This window comes from Myotis daubentonii, chromosome 2, assembly GCF_963259705.1.
Source record: "Myotis daubentonii chromosome 2, mMyoDau2.1, whole genome shotgun sequence".
Taxonomy (NCBI): domain Eukaryota; kingdom Metazoa; phylum Chordata; class Mammalia; order Chiroptera; family Vespertilionidae; genus Myotis; species Myotis daubentonii.
In genome coordinates, this window is record NC_081841.1 from 179,355,132 (window position 1) to 179,378,934 (window position 23,803).

Here is a 23,803-nt window from a genome sequence, read left to right on the forward strand (position 1 = left end):
TACTAGAATGAATAAGACAGTTTAATAAGTTGCTGGCTATAAACTCATTTTATAAAAGTGAGTTATATTTCTATATGCTAATATCAAGAAGTTAATATCATATATATATATATATATATATATATATATATATATCCTATCTAATAATAGACAAACATGGTAATTAACCATACCTCCGACACGCTTCCCATTGGCTAATCAGGGTGATATGCAAATTAACTGCCAACCAAGTTGGCGGCTGGCAACCAGGCAGCTGAAGCGAACAGGAGGCTTCCTTGCTCCAGTGAAGGAGGAAGCCAAGGTTCCCCGACTGCCGCTGCTGGGCTCTGAGCTTGCACTCTAAGAAACAATGTTGCAATTATAGAAGCTAAAACAAACCCCATGCTTTCAGCCAGCCGGCTGAGCTGGAGTTGCAACAGTGTTTCAATTATAGAAGCCAAACAAACCAGATATCTGCTTTCAACAGCCGAGGTCTCAGAGCTAGAGCCAAGCCTCAGAGCTAAAGCTGGCTCTCAGCTCCAGTGACAGCCATAGAAGGTAAATAAATCCCATAATAAAAAGAAAAAAAAGAAAAATAGGAGAGGTTGGAAGCTTCAGTCACCCGCCAGCCTGAAAACGGCCCTCAGCCCCTCACCCAGACTGGCCAGGCACCCCAGTGGGGACCCCCACCCTGAAGGGGGTGTGACCAGCTGCAAACAGCCATCATCCCCTCATCCAGGCTGCCCAGGCACCCAAGCGGGACCCCCACCCTGATCCAGGACACCCTTCAGGGCAAACCAGTTGGCCCCCACCCGTGCACCAGGCCTCTATCCTATATAGTAAAAGGGTAATATGCCTCCCAGCACTGGGATCAGTGGAGCCGTGAGGCCTCCCGAACCCAGGATCAGCAGAGCCGCGAGGCCTCACGCCCCGGGATCAGCGGAGCCGCGAGGCCTTTCGGCACCGGGATCAGAGGAGCAGCGAGGCCTCCTGGCCCCTGGAGCAGCGTGACAGGGGGCAGCGCCCAAACCCCCTGATCGCCCTGTGGCTCTGTGTGTGACGGGGTGGGGCCACAACCTCCCTATCTGCCCTGCTCTGTGTGTGACAGGGTACGGAGCCCCTACCCTCCTGATGGGCCCTGATCTGTGCGTGACAGGGTACGGAGCCCCAACCCCCCTGATGGGCCCTGCTCTGTGCATGACAGGGGTGGCACCACAACCCCCTGATCCGCCCTGCTCTCTGGGTGACAGGGGGTGGTGCCGCAACCTCCCCATCGACCCTGCCTTGAGTGTGACAGGGGGCGGCGCCCCAACCCCCCAATTGGCCCTACCCTGAGCGTGACTGGGGGTGGCATTCCAACCTCCCTATCCACCCTGCTCTGTGCATGACAGGGGAAAGCGCCCCAACTCCCCAATCGGCTCTGCTCTGAGCCCGACCAGGGGCTGCACCTAGGGATTGGGCCTGCCCTCTGCCACCCGGGAGCGGGCCTAAGCCAACAGGTCGTTATCTCCCGAGAGGTCCCAGACTGTGAGAGGGCACAAGTGGGGCTGAGGGACACCCCCCGCCAGTGCACAAATACTAGGGAACAAATATAGAAAATCATAAATTTTGTTGCTAAAAATTAAAGAATATCTAAGTGAATGAAGACCATTTTTAGAGCCCTTGGTAGGAAGATACTAATTTTCCACAAGTTTATTTATAGATTCAATTCCAATTTAATAAGAACTTCAACAGACTTGCGTGTATTTGTATAACTAGGTGAACTTTTTAAAGAATTTATTTGAAAAAAGAAAGTATAAGAAATACCCAAAGCACCCTAAGGAAGAACAAGGAATACAAACTCTTACAAATAATCAGGCTTATTTAAGTTTATATTCTAGTTTAGACATTGCACAGGGTTGTTATGTGGACCCATGGAGTAAAATGAAGAGTGCCAAAACAGACTCAGGCATATATGAAAACTATTTATAGAGATATTGTTGCAGAATGGCAGTAAATGGAAATTATAATAGAGCAAATAATCATATGATAAGATAAAAATTGGATGCCTATCTCCTTACAAAAAGTATTTGAAAGTAATTAAAATTTTAGATATGAAGGAGAACACCATGAAAAGTTTAGGAAATACAGGATTATATTTTTATGACCACAAAGTAGAAAAAAAAAATTTTTTTTTGGCAAAGGTATACATGATGCAAGACACAAAAATTCAAACCACTAAGTAAGTATTTAAATTGACCATATTAAAAGTAAGATATTGTTAAGCAAAAGACACTGTAAATAAGGTGAAAAGACAAGCCACAAACTACCAGCACATACAACTGGCAAATAACTAGAACTGTATCCAGATAACACAAAAGAACTTCCTTAATTCAGTAAAAGAAAAAAATACAATCTAATAGAACACAGGAAAAAAGATAGAAAATTAAAAGACTCACAAACATATGAGAGGCTGGGAAATGAAAATTAAAAACCTTTATCCACCCACTAAAGCTACCAAACTATAGAGTATTGTGATCACAGCAGAGAACCATCATTCGCTTTTGGGATTTCTTAGTAACTTTAAACGTTCACAGACACCCATAAATCTAAATACCATTTTTAATATAGATCTTAGAGACATTTTTGTACTGTTGTATGTAAATGTTGATTGCATCATAGTTGGTAAAGCTAAAAAGTGGAAACAACCTAGATGTCTTTCAAGAGTAGAACATATAAATATGTAGTTATGTATTTATATCATGGAAGGAAAGGAACCAGTTTTCTAGACCTAAAAATATGGGTAAGAATTAGTCTGAATAGAATTTGATTACCTACTGGTAGGTAGAGTAATGAAAAGTGAGAGAAGTAGAATGATTTCTGGTTCTAATTTGGACAGTTATGTCAATAGTGGCACCATTATCCATAATATTATTTCTAATTATTGCATATTTACTTTACATTTTAAAGGCATAGATGGCCATAGAAACTTCCTATCTCCCTTGATTAATTTGAAATAACACATAGTTATCTATAGCATCCATGATAAATATACTATGATATTGGCAAGACAATTCACACTCAGGTGTGTACATACATGCATACCCAGAGGGCAGAGAGAGAGAGAGAGAGAGAGAGAGAGAGAGAGAGAAACTCAAGTCACAAAGCTGATAGAAAAAGATGCTTCAACTCAGTAGTTATCAGTGTTAAAACTATACACATCCATCAGATTGTAAAAATTTAAGAAACTGGGTAACACTGAATGTTAGGGTGTAGATAGGGACTATCATCCACTTCTCTTGGGAGTATAAATTAGTATAACTACTCTGGAAAGCACTCTCGTATTCCTTAGTAAGTTTGAACCTGAACAGAGCTCATGAATCCAGTGGCTTCATTGCTGTGTGGAAATCCTAGAGAACATTTGCATACTTGTACAGGAAATATACATAAAAACATTCTGAGAAGCAAAATATGGAAAGAACTCAAATGGCCATCAGCAATAGAATAAAGAAATACACAGGGGTTTACTCATTCAATGGGAATCTAGATAGCAATGAAAATAACTGAAATACAGCTTATGCCTTGAACATGGATGAATCTTAAATAAACATAATGATGAATGACAGGAAGCAAGCCTTCATTAATACATAGTGTGTGATTTCATTTATGTAAATTAAGAAAACCCTTTTAAAATATTATTTAGGGATGCAACCCACTGGTGACAGAACAGATGCTAGGCTCAGAGAGAGAGGATGGAGATATGATGAGGAAGGGTGGAGTGATTGGGATTGGTGCATCAAGAGCTTCTAAGGTAGGCTACCATTTTCTATTGGTGTTTACTTTGTTATAATTCTGAAATTGTTCATATGTTCTCTCTATATTATGGTCAATTTTACAATAGTAAAATTTTAAAATGAAAAAATAAGCCAAAATATTAACAATATTTTCTCTGGGCCATTGAAGTACAGAGCACTTTTTTTTTTGAATTTTGCTCTTTCTTATGTTCCTCGAGTGAAAATGACAATCTAAGAGATAATGCACATATCCTGTTACCATATTTTAAGTTGGAAAACATTCTTTGATGGGAGGAGGCACTTGTGTCACATATGAACGTTTCCTGGTTGTAGAAGAAAAGGAAGGTGACCTCTGAGTAGAATTTGATTTTTCTGTTCTCCTTAGCAAGAAATGTTAAGGAAAAGGGTTAGAAAAAATGTGCAGGGTCACTCCAAGCTAGTTTCCTTTGTTTTAGTTATTTAACCCATATGTGTTCTTTCTAGTTTGTTTTTGTCTGACTCCCATTTGCAAGTTGAATGGGAGACAGGCTTACCAGAGCTCAGAGTGAGATTGGAGTTTTCTGGGGGTTTTGCTTATTCTTTTTCAATGTAACATCATGTACTGCTTCTCATTTTAGGTGGAAAAAGGGGCATAGTCAATAGGTAGTTTATCTAGGGCTTTTTTTTTTTTTTGCTTATTACTGGTTGTAATGATCAATTCCTCTGCTATTTGAGTCCACTATGCTTGCTTGTACTTCAAGTATCACCCACCCAGATCTCATCCTTGTTGCTTATGATAAGTTTCAAAATATGATTATATTTTCCATCTCTCTTTGTGTTCTATTTCCCTTTAAATGGGAAGTTATCATTCAAGCATCACCATTTGATATAATGTGAAGGGTAAAGACTACAGGGCAATTTGCAGGAATGCCATATTAGCAGTTGGCACTATTTCCTGCTTAAATCTGTCCTTAGTTCTATTTCTCTTTAATTTATCTTCTAGGAAAAGAAAAGCAAGACCATGCTGCAAAAGGGGATCCTTTTGGAATCCTCACAATCCTGTTATAATTGTGCTCTTGGTCCTGATCATTTTCCATCTTTACCTCAGTCAAGTTTCTGATAAAAACCAGAGGTTAAGCAGGTTTAATTTATTGAGCCCCTACCATCTAACAAGGTATTGTTCAGACTATACACATGTATAGGGCATTTCCCTCAAGGAACAGCCAGCCATCTACACTAATAAAATAGAAACATGCAAATTGGTGTCACTCTGATACACCCACCAGCCAATCAGGATGGGTATACAAATTAACCCCCCCAAAAAACCGATGGTGGTTAATTTGCATATGCAGGCGGGGAGCGAAGACTGAAGGCTCTGCCTGAGCGAAGACTGAAGACAACTGAAGACTGAAGAGGCTTGTCTTCTCTGCTCGGCCGGAGCGAAGGCCTGGGTCCCAGGTGCTGGAGGAAAGTCGGTGCCAGCAGCCAGGGGAAGGAAGGCCTATTGCATGAATCTCTTCATGCAATGGGCCTCTAGTTTAATAATAATTGTTATTGTGAATAATGCTGCAATGAACATGGGAGCACATATATTTCTTTGAGGTACTGATTTTATTTCCTTTGGGTATATATCCAGGAGTGGGGTTGCTGGATATAATGGTAGTTATATGTTTAATTTTTTTAATATCATCCATACTGTTTTCCATAATGGCTATGCTATTTGACTTCCACCAACAGCATACAAGGTTCCCTATCCTCCACTTCCTCACCAGAACCAGCACTTATCTGTTATCTTTTTAATAATAGCCATCCTAACAGGTATGAGGTGATAAATACCGCATCATGGTTTTGATTTCATTTTCCTGATAATTAGTGGTGTTGAGCACCTTTTTCTATACCTATTGGCCATTTGTATGTCTTCTTTAGATACAAACATGTGTTCAGGTCCTCTGCCCATTTTTAAATTGTGTGTTGTTGTTGTTGCTATCAAGCTATGGGACTTCCTTATATATTTTGAGTATATACTTTGGATTAACCTTTTATCAGATATATGGTTTATAAATATTTTATACCAATCCATAGGTTACCTTTTTATTTTATTGATTGGTACTTTTGCTGTACAGAAACTTTTTAGTATGATGCAGCCCCATTTGTTTATTTTTGCTTTTGTTGCCTGAGCTTTTTGTGCCATTGCAGCATTATTTACAATGGCCACAATATGGAAGCAGCTGTTGTCTATCATTGAATGAATGTATAAAGAAATTATAGTATATTTATGCAGTGGAATATCATTCAGCTTTAATAAACAAGATTAGACCTGTGTAAAAACATGGATGAATCTGAGGGACATTGTGCTAAGTGAAATACGCCAGACACAGAAGAAAAATACTCATGATCTCACTTTTAAGTGGGATAAAAAAACATTCAAATATACAGAGGCAGAGAGTACAGTGGTGGATACTGAGGCTGGGAGGTGTGGGAAATGGGGAGATGTTTATCCAAGGGCACAACATTATACAGGATGAATAAGTCTAGATATCTAATGTACATCATGACTACAGTTAATAATATGCATTTTGTACTAGAAATTAGCTAAAGGAGAATATTCCAGGTTCTCTTACCACACAATCACAAAAAATTCTTGTTGTACACCTTATATATATACAATATTTATTTAAAATAATAATTGTTATAATTCACGAGAATTACAACCACAGAATTAATTTCGCATTTCCTCGGTGATAAGCAGTCTTCATATATTAACTCATCTAGTCTACATAACAACTATGTCACATGTGTATTATTTGGCACCATTTTGCAAATGAGGAAATTGAGATCATATGTCCAAAGTCAAGCTATTAAAGTGCATAGTCTGAATTTAAAAACCAGGTAACCCAATTCTCAACCCATTGTTTGTACCACTATGCCATGGAGTTGAAGTTCACTGAGAAATAAAGCACAGAAAATGGCTGGTGCAAGGGCTAGGTATGGACTGAAACAACACTCATCAGTGTCTGGATTCCAACTGAAACTCAGGAATTTGGAACTGACTTCTTGAAAAACCCATTCCTGGAGTCGTGGTGTATTTGGTGTTTTTCAGTTCTGCGTTTCTGCATGTTGATATCCAAGGTCTGTGTCTTCCTAATGATTAAATTTTCTGTTTTTTTTAAACATAGCTTATTATTGACTTCCCAGCAACTGTTTGCATGTTAAATGTCTGTATATAATCCTAAAGGAGAGCATCTAACGTTAAGCTTAAGAAAAGGACAAATCAGCCTTGGAAACAGATGTACAATGTATGGCATGATGTGCTAGGCATATTGAAAGAGCACCTTTTCTCATAAATATGAGAAGGCTTGGGAAGTAAGAAATTGGATGTCTTCAAAACGAAGTAAGTGTAAATAAGAACACAGAAATTAAAGTGATGGAACAGTTATTTGATTATGTGGTCATTTAATTGAACAATTTTGTATGGTCATTTCAGTTTCACTTAATGGGCTACACACACACACACACACACACACACACACACACACACACACACACATCACTGTATGACCAATCATCTTTTTCTATAAGGAAAACAAGGAAACTGAAAGTAAAAGATATGTTAATACAAGGCTGAGTTTGAATGATAGTTCCCACTGCAAGTTTAAGTTCATCCAACACACACTTGCCAGGGTAGATGTCATCATCATAAACAATAAGAAAAATCTGTATGTACACTGTGGAGCCGTGCTTACAAAGGCTGTGGAAGCCATAATTTACAATTGTAGACATTTTTAAGAAGTGAAATATTTATCTTGGATCTTTTGGCATTGAGCGTAAAATACCACATTTCACAGGAAGATAAGCCCTCACTGAGCTCCTCTTTGGCAAGACCTAAAAAAAACCGTTTTCGATTACTTTTCCATATTGATCTCCTTCAAGGAAGCTAGTAAATAATTTCAGCACCACTGTTTTCTTCTTGTTTATTCATGTCTTTTACTAGGAAAGAAAGGTTTGCTAATGGAAGAAACAAAACACAATATTTACACCATGCTGTGCCTTTCTTTTGACAAGGGCAGATGTGGTAAGGGGGCTTTTTTTCCCCTCATAAAATTGTTTACCCTAAATAGTAGGAAAGAGCTAAAGAATAACAGTTTTTCTTTAGCAGCTGGAGGTTATCTGAATGGAGTCTTCAATTCCCATGCATGTTTTGTAATGCAGATTTCTTTGAAAGTGGTCTTGCCTATGCACCTTAAATACATTTTAGAATTATTTTACCATGAAATTAGTTTTCTCCATCATTGGTTTAGTTGAGTTCCCCCCCCCCTTTTTTTGATCAATGCTGGGACATTAAAAATAAAGCCCTGGCTGCACATGCTATTTTTGTAAGTTTCTATCAAGAATCCATCCTGCAGCTGGCCAGTGTGCTTTGAGAGTCAGGTCATTGTGGCAGCATGCTTACCTGGTATCCTGCTCCTTCACCTCTCGCCCTGAGTTTTAATTCTCCATTTCTGCTACCTCTGCCACAAGCCTACATTTGTATATTTATTGTATTTATTTTACAGATAGAGAAAAAAGGGAGTTTCAGGAGAAAAAGTAGCACAGGATTTTGTGCAATTAAATGAGCCGTATCTAAACTTACTGATTCATAAAGCAATTCATAGTTTAAAAATTATACTAGGAAACCAGATGGTGGTGATGATATTGATGAGGTGTTAGTTGTGGTGGTGGTGGTGATGGAGATAGTGGTACAAATGGAAGGGGAGATGGTTAGTAGTAATGATTGATGGTGGTGGTGATGGTAATAGTAATGGTGATGGTAATAATAATGGCAGTGGTGATGTTGGGAGGTGGTTATGGAGATGGTGACAGTGATAATGATAATGGTAATGATGATGGTGGTGGCAGGGTCATGGCAGTGATTTAAAAGCAGTCACCTTAAGATTCTAGGAAATGTAGTTGATTCAACACTTTTCTTTCTATGTTCTGCTCATTTCACAATAGGTAGTTATTTTGCTCTGCTAATATTTTCCTGTTTCTAAAACCACAATTAATTTTAATAAGGGAAGCCTTTATCAAATATACACACATATTGGAGATTTTTCAAAGTCAACAAAATATATGTTCACTTATTTAGTATGCATTCAGTATTCTTTGGAAGTAAGAATTATAGAAAGAAAACCAACTTTGTAAATTTAGTATTGTAAAAAATCTCCCCACATTCTCTTTTCCAATTGCTGTTATACCTGAGAGGACTGTCTCTGTGCCATTTCTAGCTGGCACATTTTTTTCATTCTGTACTTTGAAATATGAATCTATTACCAAAGGATCATATTGGTGAGGCATTGGAGATAAGTAAGTTAGGAATAGTAATTACTTTTCAGGCATTCCATTTGAAGATGCATTTTACCCTCCCCCCCCCCAATAATTTCCTCCCAAGCAGTTAGTTTATAATAAGAACAGTTTAGTTTGACTAAACTTACATTTTCTTGAGTACACTGTCTTTATCTTTTTTACACATTATTTCCCAACTAGAGGCCTGGTGCAAGAAATTTGTGCACTGGGGGTGGGGAGGAGTTCCTCACTCTGGCCTGCACCCTCTCATAGTCCAGGACCCTTCACTCCTTATTGCCTGCCTGCTTGCTCCTTACCGCTCTGCTCGCTGCTCCTTAGTGATGCTGCAGAGGCGGAAGAGGCCCCGCCACCACCACTATGCTCGCCAGCCTGGAGCCAAGCTTTCTGGCTGAGCAGCACTCCCACTATGGGAGTGCACTGACCATGAGGGGGCAGCTCCTGTGTTGAGTGTCTGCCCCCTGGTGGTCACTGTGCATCATAGTGACTGGTCATTCTGGTTGTTTCTCCATAACAGTCGCTTAGACTTTTATTATATAGATGGAACTACTTGACAGTCAGTGTGCCCCCCTGAAGGGTCCCAGATTGTGAGAGGGTGCAGGACAGGCTGAGGCACCCCACCCGTGCACAATCGGGGCCAGGGAGGGACGTGGGAGGTTGGCTGGTCTGGGAGGGACTACAGGAGGGCTCCAGGGCATTTCTGGCCTGTCTTGCTCAGTCCTGATAGGTGAGACCCCAGCAGCAAGCTAACCTACCGGTTGGAGCGTCTGCCCCCTGGAGGTCAGTGCACATCATAGCGACTGGTCAGCCGATTGACTGTCTGGCTCCTGGTGGTCAGTGCATGTCATAGCGAGCGGTTGAGCGGCCTTAGCATATCATTAGAATATTGTGCTTTGATTGGTTGGATGGATGACTGGATGACTGGACACTTAGTATATTGGGCTTTTATTATATAGGATTACATTGTACTATTCCTTCTGCTCATCATTTCCCACAAAAAATATCCTCTTCTAAATATGTCAGCCTGTGACACCCATTCCTCATGTCTGGAATGTGAAACATTTCCCAACGAGACCAACAAAACAATAAACAACTCCTCATACCCATCCACTCAAAGCCCTGCCTCTTCCATAGTTATGGTTCTTGAAAGTGTCATAAAAGTTGTCTTCCCTGATTTCTATTTTCTCACTCTTCTCTTCAATTCACTGTAATTGGCTTCTGTTTTAATCACTCCACAAAATATTTCTCAATATTACCCAGTGATCATGTTGCTTAACTGAGACGCCATTTCTTAGACTCTTACTGAATACCTAGGTGACATCTGACCTAGTTAATCACACCCTCTCTGGTAAACTAGTGAACTGAAACTCATCTTAAATATCAGAGCATTCAAGATGACTTTCTGGACTACTCCAAGTCTGGAAACCACTCTCTAGTATCTGCATTTACATCATGAAACATAATAGATATCTATTTTCCTTAAGTTTATTTTGGTTTCAAGTAACAATTTTTTGGTAGCGCTTAGCAAGTGCAGGATTTATTATTGTGAATCAGAATTAAATCTTGGGTCAAAAAGCAGGAAATGTCACTAGGCTTTATGGGGGTTTAAAACAGGAAGAGACAACTGTAGGAACCAAAATAATTTATCTTGGATGCTCTTTGCCTTCTGAGGTGAAATGATCATTCGCGTCTGCTTCTTTCTGTGTTTTGGCCCCATTTCCCCCCTGCACCCCTATCTATAGACAAGCTTTACCCACTTATTGACTTCTCTTTTCCTCCTCTGAGTTGATACATCCTGTCCTCTATGCCAAGGGGAACAGGGACAAGTGATAGAAACATGGCTTCAGGGACACACCCGAAGGTGCTGTGTGCCACTCACCGAGGAAGGAGAATCATGAACAGGCACTCTAATATATGTCCATTTCATGCTCACTTAAAAATCTGGTGAAAGATTGAACATCTCTCGCTCCCAGTATTCTCTCATTTTCTTAAGCAATCTAAATTCTCAAAGCACTAATATTTCTCACTGACAAGGAGTGATTTTATCTAGGATAGCTTCAATATTCCTCTACACTTTCCTTATTTCCACAATGGGATATACAGGCATATCTAGTTTTATTGTGCTTCACTTTATAGCTTTGTGTAGGTATTGCATGTTTTTCAAATTGAAGGTTTGTGGCAACCCCGCTTTAAGAAAATCTATTGGCAACATTTTTTCTAATAGCATTCACTCATTTCATCTCTCTGTGCCATGGGTTTGCAATTCTCTCAATGTTTCAAACTTTTTCATTATTGTTAAGGTTGTTATGGTGACCTGTAAGCAATGATCTTTGATGTTACTATTTATTTAAAATTTTTTTTTTATTTTTCAATTACATTTGACATACATTGTATTAGTTTCAGGTGTACAACCCAGTGATTAGATATTATATAACTTAGGAAGTGATCACCCCAATAAGTACGGAATCTGACACCATACATAGTTATTACAATATTATTGACTATATTCCCTAGGCTGGACTTTATATCCCTGTGACTATTCTGTAACCATCGATTTGTACTTCTTAATCCCTTCACCATTTGCATTCATCCCTCACCCCCACTTTCCATCTGGCAACAGCCTGTTTCTGTTCGGCGTGTTCATTTATTTTGTTTTTTAGATTCCACATATAAATGAAATCATATGGCACTTGTTTTTCTTTGTCTTACTTGTTTCACTCAGTATAATGCCCTCTAGGTCCACCCATGTTCCTTGCAGATGGCTATATTTTATTCTTTTTATGGCTGAGCCATATTCCATTTATATATGCACCTCTTCTTTTTTATCCATTTATCTATTCATGTACACTTAGGTTGCTTTTATATCTGGGCTATTGTAAATAATGCTGCAATAAACATATGGATATATAGTTTTTTCAATTTAGTGTTTTTGGTTTCTTCAGATAAAAACAAGAAATGGAATTGCTGGGTTCTCCTCTGTCTCGTGTTATATAGCCTTTACTTTGAAGTCTATTTTGTCTGGTATAAGTTTTGCCATCCCAGCTTTTCTTGTTTGTTTCCATTTTCATGAAATATTTTTTTTCCATCCCTTTCCTTTCAGTCTGTGTGTGTCTTTTGATCTGGTGAGTCTCTTTTAGATAGCATATGTAAGGGTTTTACTTTGTTATCCATTCAACCACCATATGCTTTTTAATTGTAACATTCAATCCATTTGTATTTAAAGTAACTGTTGATAGATATATATTTGTTGCCATGTTTAATATTAATTGTTAATAAATATGTATTTATTTTCATTATTAATATTTTTAAGCTTTTTTTCTTCTTTCTGAAAAAGACCCTTTAACATTTCATGTAATACTGGTTTGGTAGTGATGGACTCCTTTGGCTTATTCTTATCTGGGAAGCTCTTTATCTGTCCTTTGATTCTAAATAATAGCTTTGCTGGTTACAGTAACCTTGGTTGTAGGTCCTTGCTTTTCATCAATGAATATTTTTTGCTACTCCTTTCTGGCCTGCAATGTTTCTTTTGAGAAACTTCGTTTTATGGGAGCACTCTTATAGATAACTAACTGCTTTTCTCTTGCATCTTTAAGATTCTCTTTTTGTCTTTAACTTTTGGCATTTTAATTATGATGTGTATTTGTATGGGCCTCTTCGAGTTTATCTTGTTTCTTGACTTGTATGTCTATTTTATTCACCAGGTTAGGGAAGTTTTCCATCTTATGTGAAACCTATTTTTTCACATAGGTTTTCAAATCCTTGTTCTCTCTCTTCTCCCTCTGGCACCCCCATGTTTCAAATGTTGGCACACTTGAAGTTGTCCCAGATATTCCTTATACTATCTTCATCTTTTTTGTGATTCTTTTCCTTTTTGCTGTTCTGATGGTGTTTTCTGCCTTTTCTTTATCTTTAAATCTCTGATCTGAGATTTAATCTGTTTTATCTACTCCATATGGTTGATTCCCTATAATGTATTATTTTTAAAAATTTATCTTTATTGTTGAAAGTATTACAGATATCCCCTTGTATTTCCCATTGCACCCCTCTCTTGCCCTGAAAACCGCCCCCCTCCCCAAGACCTGCACTGCACTATTGTCTGTGTCCATGGGTTATGCATATAAGTTCTTTGGTTAATCTCTGCCACTAACCCCCCTTCCCCACCTCATCTCCCCTCTCCCCTCTGAGAGTCATCATCAGTCTGTTTCATGCTTCTATGTTTCTGGATCTGTTTTGTTCATCAGTTTATTTTGTTCATTAGATTCCACATATGAGCTAAATCATGTGATACTTCTCTTTCTCTGATTGGCAGATCCCTATAATATAATCTTCACTTAAGTTAATATACGCTTTATTTCTGACGATCCTTTTTTTACATTTTCTATTTCCATTTTTCTGTTTTCTATTTCTTTGTTGAAATTCTCATTAAGTTCATCTACTTTTCCCCTAAATTTATTAAGCATCCTTATAAGCAGTGCTTTAAATTCTACATTGGGTATATTGCTTATCTCCATCATATTTAGTTCTTTTTCTGAAGTTTTGTTCTGTTCTTTCATTTGGGATATGTTTTTTCAGCTCCTCATTTTGGCTGCTTCCCTGTGTTTGTTTCTATTTATCAAGTACAGCTGCTATGTTTTAAGGGCTTGGTAGAATTTCCTTATGTAGTATGTGTCCTGTAGGGCCCAAGTGGCAAAGCTTCCCCAATCACCTGAGCTGGGCACTTCAGGTGCACTTTCCAGTGTGAACTGTGTACACCCTCCTGTTGTAGTTGAAGCTTGATTACTGTTAGCACCTCAGTGGGAGGTATTTACCTTTAGGTCAATTGGCTGCAAGGACTGTATGTGACCACCATGGAGGATCAGTTATGCGGGGGCCAATCGCATGGAGCAGGACATACATCAGCAGGGCTCTGGTGCCTGCTGAGTCTACCCCTTGAGTGTGTCATTTGTGGAAGTAGTTGGATGGTGCTTTGATGTGATCTGAAGCCATCAACTGGGTATACTGGCTCTTGGGTTTCCTTGAGGTGCAGAACAAGGTCAGCTGCCACCTGTGCCCTGCCCAGGGCGTAAAGAAATCTGCAGATGGCTACTACTTTTGCTGGGCTTGCAGAAGTGCCCAGGAGAGACCAAGCAGGGAACAGAAGCCAGCTTCCACTAGTGCCTGACCTGGGGCCACTTAATGAATGGTATGGAGTAGGCTGAGGACAGATGTTGCTTTTTTAAGAGATTTTAGGAAAGTCCAAAGCATGATCCAGGAAAGGCTATATGGAAAAGCCACTGGAAATGATGTGGGTGGACCTGCAGGTTGGGTGGGGCAGGGTCTCAGGGAATCACCATGGTGGGGCTAACAGATTGATGGAAACTCAGATATGGTGCCTGCTTGCCAGTTCTGTTGGGGGAGGGCCCAGCAAAGGAACAATGTCCACTGCCAGCACTTCTGTCTAGTAGAAAGCTGCCCTTCAGCCCTTGTCTTTTAAAAAAATATATTTTATTGATTTTTTACAGAGAGGAAGGGAGAGGGAGAGTTAGAATCATCATTGAGAAAGAAACATAGATCAGCTGCCTCCTGCACACCCTCTACTGAGGATGTACCCGCAACCAAGGTACATGCCCTTGACCGGAATTGAACCTGAGACCCCTCAGTCTGCAGGCTGACGCTCTATTCACTGAGCCAAACCAGTTAGGGCAGCCCTAATCTTGATATCAGGGAATTCAGTTTTTGCCCTTGTGTCCCTGGTGCCTGTTCCACATCTCTGACCTTCCTACCAGTCTTGATGTGGCTTCTTCTTTATATCTTTAGTTGTAGGACTTTGGTTCAGCTGAATTTCAGGCGGTTCTGAATCATGGTTATTTTGAATTTTAGTTATAATTTTTATGTGGTTGTGGAAAGATTTAAGTACTGCATTTACATATCCTGCCATCTTGACTGGAACTTCTTGATGTTACTATTGTAATTGTTTTGGGGCACCAAGAGCCAGGCTCATATAAGAGAAGTTAATCAATGTTGTATGTGTTCTGATTTCTCCACTGACCAGCTATTCCACCATCTTTCTCTCTCCTCAGACCCTTTCATTCACTGAGACAAAACAATATTGAAATCAGACCAATTAATAACTCTACAATGTTCTCAAGTGTTTAAGTAAAAGGGATACTTGTACATCTCTCACTTTAAATAAAAATCTGGACGTGATTAAGCTTAGTGAGGAAGGCATGTCAAACACTAAATAGGGCTTGGCCTTCTGTGGGAAATGGTTAGCCAAGTTGTGAATGCAAAGAAAAAAATATTGAAGGAAATTAAAAGTGCTACTTCAGTGATTATACAAATAATAAACCAAAACAAGCTTATTGCTAATATGAAGAAAGTTTTAGCCATCTGGATAGAAGATCAAACCAGCCACAACATTCCCCAAAGCCTAATCCAGGTGAAGGTCCCAGCTCTCTTCAATTCTGTGAAGGCTGAGAGAGGCGAGTAAGCTTTAGAACAGTGGTTCTCAACCTTGGCTGCACATTAGAATCACCTGAGAATCTTTTTAAAATCCTGATTTCTGGGCCTCATCCTCCAGAAATTCTGTATCTTTGTTATGGGGTGAGGCCACAACATTAGTAACAAAGAAACAGAATTTCCGGAGGATGAGGCCCAGAAATCAGGATTTTAAAAAGATTCCTAGGTGATTCTAATGTGCAGCCAAGGTTGAGAACCACTGCTTTAGAAGGAAAGCTTGAAGCTAGCAGAGGTTGGTTCATTAGGTTTAGGTTCAAGGAAAGAAACAGTCTTCACAACATACTAGTAAAAGTGCAAGGTGAAGCATCAAGTGCTGCTGAAGAAGCTGCAGTATGCTGTCCAGAAGACCTAGCTAAGATAAGTTATGAAGGTGGCTACACGAAACAACAGGTATTGAGTGTCGATGAAACAGCCTTATATTAGAAGATACCATCTAGGATTTTTTGTAGCTAGAGAGGAGAAGTCAATATCTGGCCTCAAAGCTTCAAAAGACAGACTGACTCTCTTGTTAGGGTCTAAAGCAGCTGGTGACTGTAAATTGAAGCCAGTGCTCATTTACCATTCTGAAAATCCTAGGGCCCTTAAGAATTATACAAAATCTACTCCGCCTGTCCTCTCTCAATGGAACAAAGCCTGGAAGACAGCACATTTGTTTATAACATGGTTTACTGAATAGTTTAAGTCCACTGTTGAGACCTACTGCCCAGAAAAATATTTCTTTCAAAATACTACTGCTCATTGACAATGCACGTGGTCGCCCAAGAGCTCTGATGGAGATATAAAAGTAGATCAATGTTGTTTTCATGCTTTTCAACACAACATGCATTCTGCAGGCCCTGTATCAAGGAGTAATTTCAACTTTTAAGTCTTTTTATTTAAAAATATATTGTGTAAGGTTATAGCTGCCATAGATATTGATTCCTCTGATGAACTTGGGTAAAATAAATTGTAACCTCCCAGAAAGGACTCACAATTCTACATGCCATTAAGAACATTCATGATTCGTGGGAACAGGTCAAAATATCAGCATTAACAGGAGTTTGGAACCCTATGGATAACGTTGAAAGGCTTAAGACTTCAGTGAAGGAGATAACTGCAGATGTGGTGGAAATAATGAGAACTACGCTTCCTGAAAGTTGCCAGTGGTGACCTCTGAAAATGGTTTACTATTCACTTGACCCAGAAAACACCACAAAACCATGCAAATCAAGAGGTTCAAATTTGCATGTTCACTTATAGAAGACTCATGAAATTGCCCAGGCCATCAAGGATATGCATATTCAAAAAACCACCATGTATGTGAATGATGTCATTTTACAGAAGCCATGTGTACCATTCCGTCATATGGTGGAGTTGGTAGGTGTGCCCAGGCAAACAGTGGACACAAGAGTCAGTGGCCCAAAAATAGTGCTGAATTTTTGCTGCTTCTGCTTAAAAATGCAGAAAGTAATGCTGAGCTTAAGGGTTTAGATGTAGATTCTCTGATCATTGAGCACATCCAGGTGAACAAAGCCCCAACATTGTGGCACAGAAGTAACAGAGCTTATGCACAGATTAACCCATGCATGAGCTCTCCCTGCCACATTGAGACAGATGATCCTTAGTGAAAAAGAGCAAATTTTTCCTAAACCAGAAGAGGAGGTTGCTCAGAAAGAGATATCTCCGAAGAAACTGAAGAAACAAAAACTTATGGCCCAGGAGTAAATTCAGCCTAAAAGAAATATGAATAAAAATAAAAACAGAGGAAAAAGAAAGAAGAGAATTAGAGTTAAGAGTCAAGCCTGGATTGCTACAATCTCATGATAAAACTTTAATGGATGAGGAGTTGCTTCTTATGGATAAGCAAGAAAAAAGTGGTTTGTTGAAATGGAATCTACCCCTGGTGAAGATGCTGTGAACATTGTTGAAATGAAAACAAAGGATTTGGAATACTCTGTACACTTAGTTGATAAAGCAGTGGCAGGATTTGAGAGGATTGACTTTAATTTTGAAGGCAGTTCTCCTGTGGGTAAAATACTGTCAAACACCAACACATGCTACAGAGAAATCAGTCATGAAAGGAAGAGTCAATCGATGAGCAAATTTCATTGTTGTCTTATTTTGAGAGGTAGCCACAGCCAACTTAGGCTTCAGCAACCACCACCCTGCTCAGCCAACAACATCATGGCAAAGCCCTTCCCCAGAGAAAAGAGTATGATTTGCTGAGGGCAGATGATGGTTAGCATTTTTAGTGATAAAGATTTTTTAAATTAAGGTATGTCCATTGGTTTTTTTTTTTAGACATAATGCTATTATTGCACACTTAATAGGCTATAGTATAGTGTAAACATTACTTTTATATGTACTGAGAAACTCCCAAAATTCATGTGTCTCTCTGTATTGTGATTTTGTCTTATTAGCACAGTCTGAAACCTAACTGGCAATATCTCTGAGGTATTCCTGTATTGTCCTTATGAAAGAGAAGTGAATTTCTTATTGAGTCTTAATTGACCATCACCTAATTATTTTGATTTCAAAAGTGGGAAGAATGGACTCCATGCTTTTATCAGTCAGTTATTACTACAATAAGACAATATAAGAAGCAATAGCCCAAATCTCAGGAGCTTGTAACAACGTGTATTGTTTTTCTTGTTCATGGCTCCGGAGGAGCTGAGATCTGGCTGATTTTGGCTGAGGTTGGTTGGGCTTGGTGCAACCAGATTTGGGTCTGTTCATTCCAGGACCTGGGCTGAAGGAACAGAGGCTACCTGATATTCTCTCCTCCTAGGCAGAAACCTGAGCAGAAATATAGGATGCTTCTGAAGGCCTGAGATCAGAAGTGGCAGTTGTCCTATTCTATTGGTTAAAGCTGGAGACAGGGCAAGTTCAACTACGGTAGTCTTAAATTGCTAAAACAATTTCAATGAATTTTTAATTTTTAAGGTAAAGTTCAAATTCCTTAGCTTGGTATATGTGATTGCTAGGTCTATAATTGCCTCTGGCTGCTGTTTTGAGCCTCATTTCTCTTTCATCTCTCCTCATACATGTACACTTTGGCTGAAGCCAAATTCAATCACTGTTGAATCTAGCATGTTATTTCACACCTTCTCTCATGCTGTTATTTCTGACTACCCTTGCTTTCTTTATCTAGCTAACTACTCCTTAACAATTAAAACTAAGTTCAAGAAAAGACCTCTTCCTAGAAGCCTTCTATGATTCTGTCCCAGAATGCCCCTTCTCCGTGCTTCTTAGCATTTTGTGTTTCTCTCGATCACGATATTTATCCCTCTTTGATGTAGCATTGCTTTTATCTGATCCTCAAGACCAAGCTGTATGTTCCTCAAGAGCTATGGTACACCTCAGTCAACTTGTAGCATAGGGCCTGCCACCTAGAGGCATTCAATCAATGTTTGTGTAAGGAAAGAAGAACAAAAAGGCAGGAAGGTGAAAGGAGAGAAGGAAGAAAGAGAAGGAAAGAAAAGTGGTGGTTGGTTACTTGTAGAACAACTTATTCTCTGAGTTCATCTAGTAAGCTTATGTTAGGTATATTTTATTTTTAAAATTAAGGATGGTAAACCTTAACCAATATATCATTGTTAAATCAATTTTATAGGCATTATGCTTTCATTGAGAACATCTAGCTATTGAATACTGTAAACACATGCAGCAAACCCTTAGTCCTTCCCCAAAGTCAAGTTTGTGCCATTCCAACTTCCCTGTAAATATTTTGTGGCTACTACCTTGTCACGTGATGTCTATCTGAACATGGGTGGGTTTAATTACACAGGAGCACTCTTGCTCTGTTATTGACTGATGTAGATGAATGCACAGCCTTGAGTACCCCTGGCGGAATGCTAATAAGAAAATGGGGACTTCGTTGTTATTAAGTCATTTTCCTATTGGAAAAACAAAGGGCGATGAATGCAGCCAGGGCTGAGTTCCTCCATATTCTAGGCATGTATCAAAAGGAGTTTATCTTTATCTGAGCTTCTCTGGAGCCTAAGTGACTGCATGACACATCCTGGTAAATAACGTCTTTAAAAAAGTCTATGCTGACTTGTTTTAGAATGCATGTGCTGTTTAAAAATAGGCAGGGAGTTTGACACACACCTGATTTCCTCGGAGATGGAATCCAAAGTGTCTGGCATCCTCTTCTGAGAAGATTTCTCGTCACCTCACCTCTTGTCTCCAGCTGCTCAGGCGGCAGTTAGGTTACAGAAGCAGCATCCAATTACTCAGAATATCTGCCCCTGCTCTTGGCAGGGACTTAAAACTTCCTGGCTTTTGCAGATGATGGATGGCACTTTTTGTGAAATGTGATTTCTCCAGAATACTGAGCGGTTGAGTCTGGAAGAGGGTAGGTCTTGGTTCCCCCAGGACAGCATAACTGAGAACTTGGCCAGGCAAAGTCAAGCGGCCACTGAGCAAGGGCTGTAGTGTGATTTCATCAGAATCCAGGGAGGGCAGTCTTGCTCAAGACTGTGTTGGATGCATTTAACTCTTGTGTCAGAAACTATAATTGTTTCCTCAGTGTGAATTTCTTTCCAGTATGTTGTTATAACCCTGTGGAATAGGAAGCGCCTGGCCAAGAGTTGTGAGCGTTCCCATGTTGTCACATGGCCTCCCTGGGAGCTACACAGGGAGTGTAAAGTTGCAGAGATGGCTGTCAACACACAATGAGCAGTGGAAAATCAATGAGAGGAAAATGGTCCATTTTTGCTTCATTGATTTTTGCTGGTCAATGAATCCTCTTCATTTTATGTACCCCCTTTGTTCAATTTTTTCCTCCTGTTGGACACATCTTAATGTTACTGCTCTGCATCAAGCACTGTACTGAGAGTGCTGGTTCCTTTAATCACAGGAGGTTGTTAGTGATGGCAATATGTAGGTTTGGAGAGGAGCACAGTGGAAGGAAACTATAGGTTGGGGAAGATGAGGCTTGCTTCTGATAGAGAAAGTGTCTGATGCAAAGGATGGATGGGGGTGGGAAGTAATATTAGGATTGAATAGATTAGCTTAGAGACCGGAATTATTATATTTAGGTGGATAGGGAATGTTTAAAAGGATAAGGACTGGAGACAGGCCCCATTAGGGAAGAGCAAGCATGGGGCCCTGGGAAGAGAGTAGTGCCAAATCCACGTGGGCCTACTGAAGTATCTTTGACTTAACGCAAAGTTACTGCATCAATGTTTTTATGAGAAAGTGAAGAAAAAAATAGCATTTAATCTACAGCAGCGGTTCTCAACCTGTGCGTTGCGACCCCTTTGGCGGTCAAACGACCCTTTCACATATCAAATATTTACATTACGATTCATAACAGTAGCAAAATTACAGTTATGAAGTAGCAACGAAAATAATTTTATGGCTGGGGTCACAACATGAGGAACTGTATTTAAAGAGCCAGAAGGTTGAGAACTACTGGTCTACAGTAACATAAGTTTAATGTAATAGGTGAATTATTTGGAGTTCCTTGCATGGTTTTGGTTAGCTCACTAAGTGGAAGAATAATTTGACTATCAAGAAGATAAACCCAGAATGTATAACCTGCCTGGAATGTTTGCCCCAGGAAGGCTTGGTCGTGTTAATGGGAAAGGGATGAAAAGAAAACTGTGGTAACCTACAACACTTATTGTCTCAATCTACCTCTTGCTTTAGTTATTTCATTCAAATAACTATTGAATTGCTCTTCATATTTTTAATTTCAGATCAGAAACTAAGGCACAGGATATTTTTAAAAATTGTATAAGAGTGAGTAGAAGCTAAATGCAATTCTTGGATGAGAACTCAAACACTAAAAACTTTGTTAATTGGTTGGTTATTGAAATATAATACTTTATAGAGATGCAGTCAATAGTTAGAATTTCCCCAAGCAGAAAAAGTAAGATTTAAGGCTGAAATGTAATCTATTTTCTCACCTTGGAGACTATTGTTTTGTTTCTAAATTGGCCTTTTAATTTAATATTTTGCATTTGGAAACTCCTGCTCCAATATCCAATGTTAAAGTTTCCTGCCTGGCTGGCGTGGTTCAGTAGCTGAGCATTGAGCTATGAACCAGGAGGTCATGGTTTGATTCCCAGTCAGAGCACATGCCCTGGGTTGTGGGCTCAGTACACTGTGGGGAGCATGCAGGAGGCAGTTGATCAATAATTCTCTCTCATCATTGGATTTCTGTTTCTCTCTCCATCTTCCTTCTTCTCTGAAATCAATAAAAATATATTTTTTAAAAAGTTTCCTGAACATTCTTGGGTTAAGGACGTATTCAATTCTCTGAGCTATTGTTACTCTTCAGTCTTCTACTTTTTTACTTTTTGACCAAGAAGGTAGGCAGTGACTTAAAAGCCTGCTCCCTGATCTAAACAGTACCTTTTAACAGAACAGTCCAGGCTTATGTAGCTCTGGGCATAGGAAACAGGGATAACAAAAGGTTGATAGTGATTATGGCCTGAGTGGAGGGGACAAAGCAGGGAAAAAATGGGGGACACCTGTAATAATGTCAATAATAAAAAAATAATAAAGAAATTGCCTAGGGTAAAGTATAATGATAGTTGTAATTTTTGTTTCTTATAAAGAAAAGTTGCAAAAAGTAAATATCTATTTTAAAAAATAGGTTTCATGAATACACGTTTTCCTTAAGGCCTTGAGCACTTAAGGAAAATATACAAACATAATAATTTAGTGTCTTGATAACAAATATGTAATGTGTCCTTCAAGCTAATTCTGCAAGTTTTCTTTTATGTCCCTGGGAAGCTCTGTCTGCTTCTTGACCATCAACAGTCTGTTAAGTCACATGTCAGCAGAAGCTATTTGGCTAAAATGTAGCCTGAGAAAATAGCAGCATTACCCATCAGCCAGTATTATAAAGACCAAACCCTCCTGAATTTGTTTTGGTAATGGTATATGCTAATTAATTAGGGACTTTACTCATCTCACAATAGTCACAGGAAAAAGAAAATTAGATGAAATCATTGTAACTTTGTCCCATAGTAAAGCTGGGAAGATGCAAAGACATCTGCAGTCATATTCCAAAATGAGGAATTTAGAAGTTGAAATGGAACTTAGAATGATTAGCTTAACCTCATCCAAAAATCCTCATTGACAAATGGCCAAAAGGAGAAAAGGCAGGAAGAACCATGATATAAAATAGACAGATAAACCAACCAACCTCAATCTGGTCTCTCAGCGCTCACGTTCAACCTGCAATAGAACAACGTAACCTTTCCTGCTGAGATGCACAGGGACCTGGGCAGCTGGTAGATTTTTACCTGAAAAAAACAACTACCTTCTGAAAATAAGAGGTAACTTAACTTTTTGTTGAAAGGGATGAATGCTACTTCTTCATCGCTGGTGGAAGCTCTTAAATTTAAGGAATAAATCTGGCGTGGACATGTAAGAGCCTATGCAGGAGCCTTTATACTCCAAGAGCACAGATAATTAGGTCAGTTTCCTCCACAGCTACTCAGGATCCCCTAAACAAATCCGATGGATGGGTTGTCTATGGAGACAGAGATCTAAGACTTGAATTTTTCCTTGAGCGTGTTTACTACCTGTGGTGACATTATATCTTGTGAATGTGGCTAAATGTGACTCACTAGGATGGAGTTTATTTGTGGTGTAATATCTTGAATCATAGAAGGAGAAATATATTCATGCTGTTAACGATGGAAAACCAGTATCTCAGGAAGAGTTCATATCAAAGAAGAGCGGAGGGGCATTTACCATGACAACACCTTGATTTGATAGTGTACTTGAGTTTCTAGAAATAATTCAGAGCATTTCACACATACCAAGGGTTGGAAAAAATCGTAAGGAGGAGTTTGATGAAAGTGAGGGCTGTTTAATATTGAACATCAGTTATTGAGAAAGATTAGTAACTTGTCAACTTTCTGTTTTTTGGGTTTTTTTTTAAATAACCCATTTTAGTAAATCATTGGTCATGTAGCATTTCTTTCCATTTTCTTTATGAGGAATCAGAGAGTAACAGAGGCCAGCGTCTCCTACAGACAACACTCTAATGAGCACTACTAGAAGGTACATCTTTGAACTTCCTGACCTGTTTACTCTCTATGATACTATTGCCTCATTTAATTTATACAGGAGGCAGTGTAGGGGGATGGGATAGGAAATAAGAAAGTGATATAAACTGAATTTTATTTTATTCATCAGACCTTTTTAGCAATAACAACCTCAAATTACACAAAATTAAAAAATTCAGAAATGACTATGTCCTTTAATATGTGACATTGTTCTATGCTGTG

At 39.2% G+C, this 23,803-nt stretch overlaps 1 protein-coding gene and 2 pseudogenes across 1 annotated transcript in view; all 3 read left to right on the plus strand.

The window, feature by feature from the left end:
• The window catches only part of HS6ST3 (heparan sulfate 6-O-sulfotransferase 3), a 703,200-nt gene that overhangs the window by 374,731 nt on the left and 304,666 nt on the right, over window positions 1–23,803 (plus strand). The gene's annotated exons all lie outside the window — the stretch shown is intronic.
• On the plus strand, window positions 8,548–17,766 carry LOC132225917 (tigger transposable element-derived protein 1-like; annotated as a pseudogene).
• Window positions 16,728–17,273, plus strand: LOC132226403 (large ribosomal subunit protein uL22-like; annotated as a pseudogene).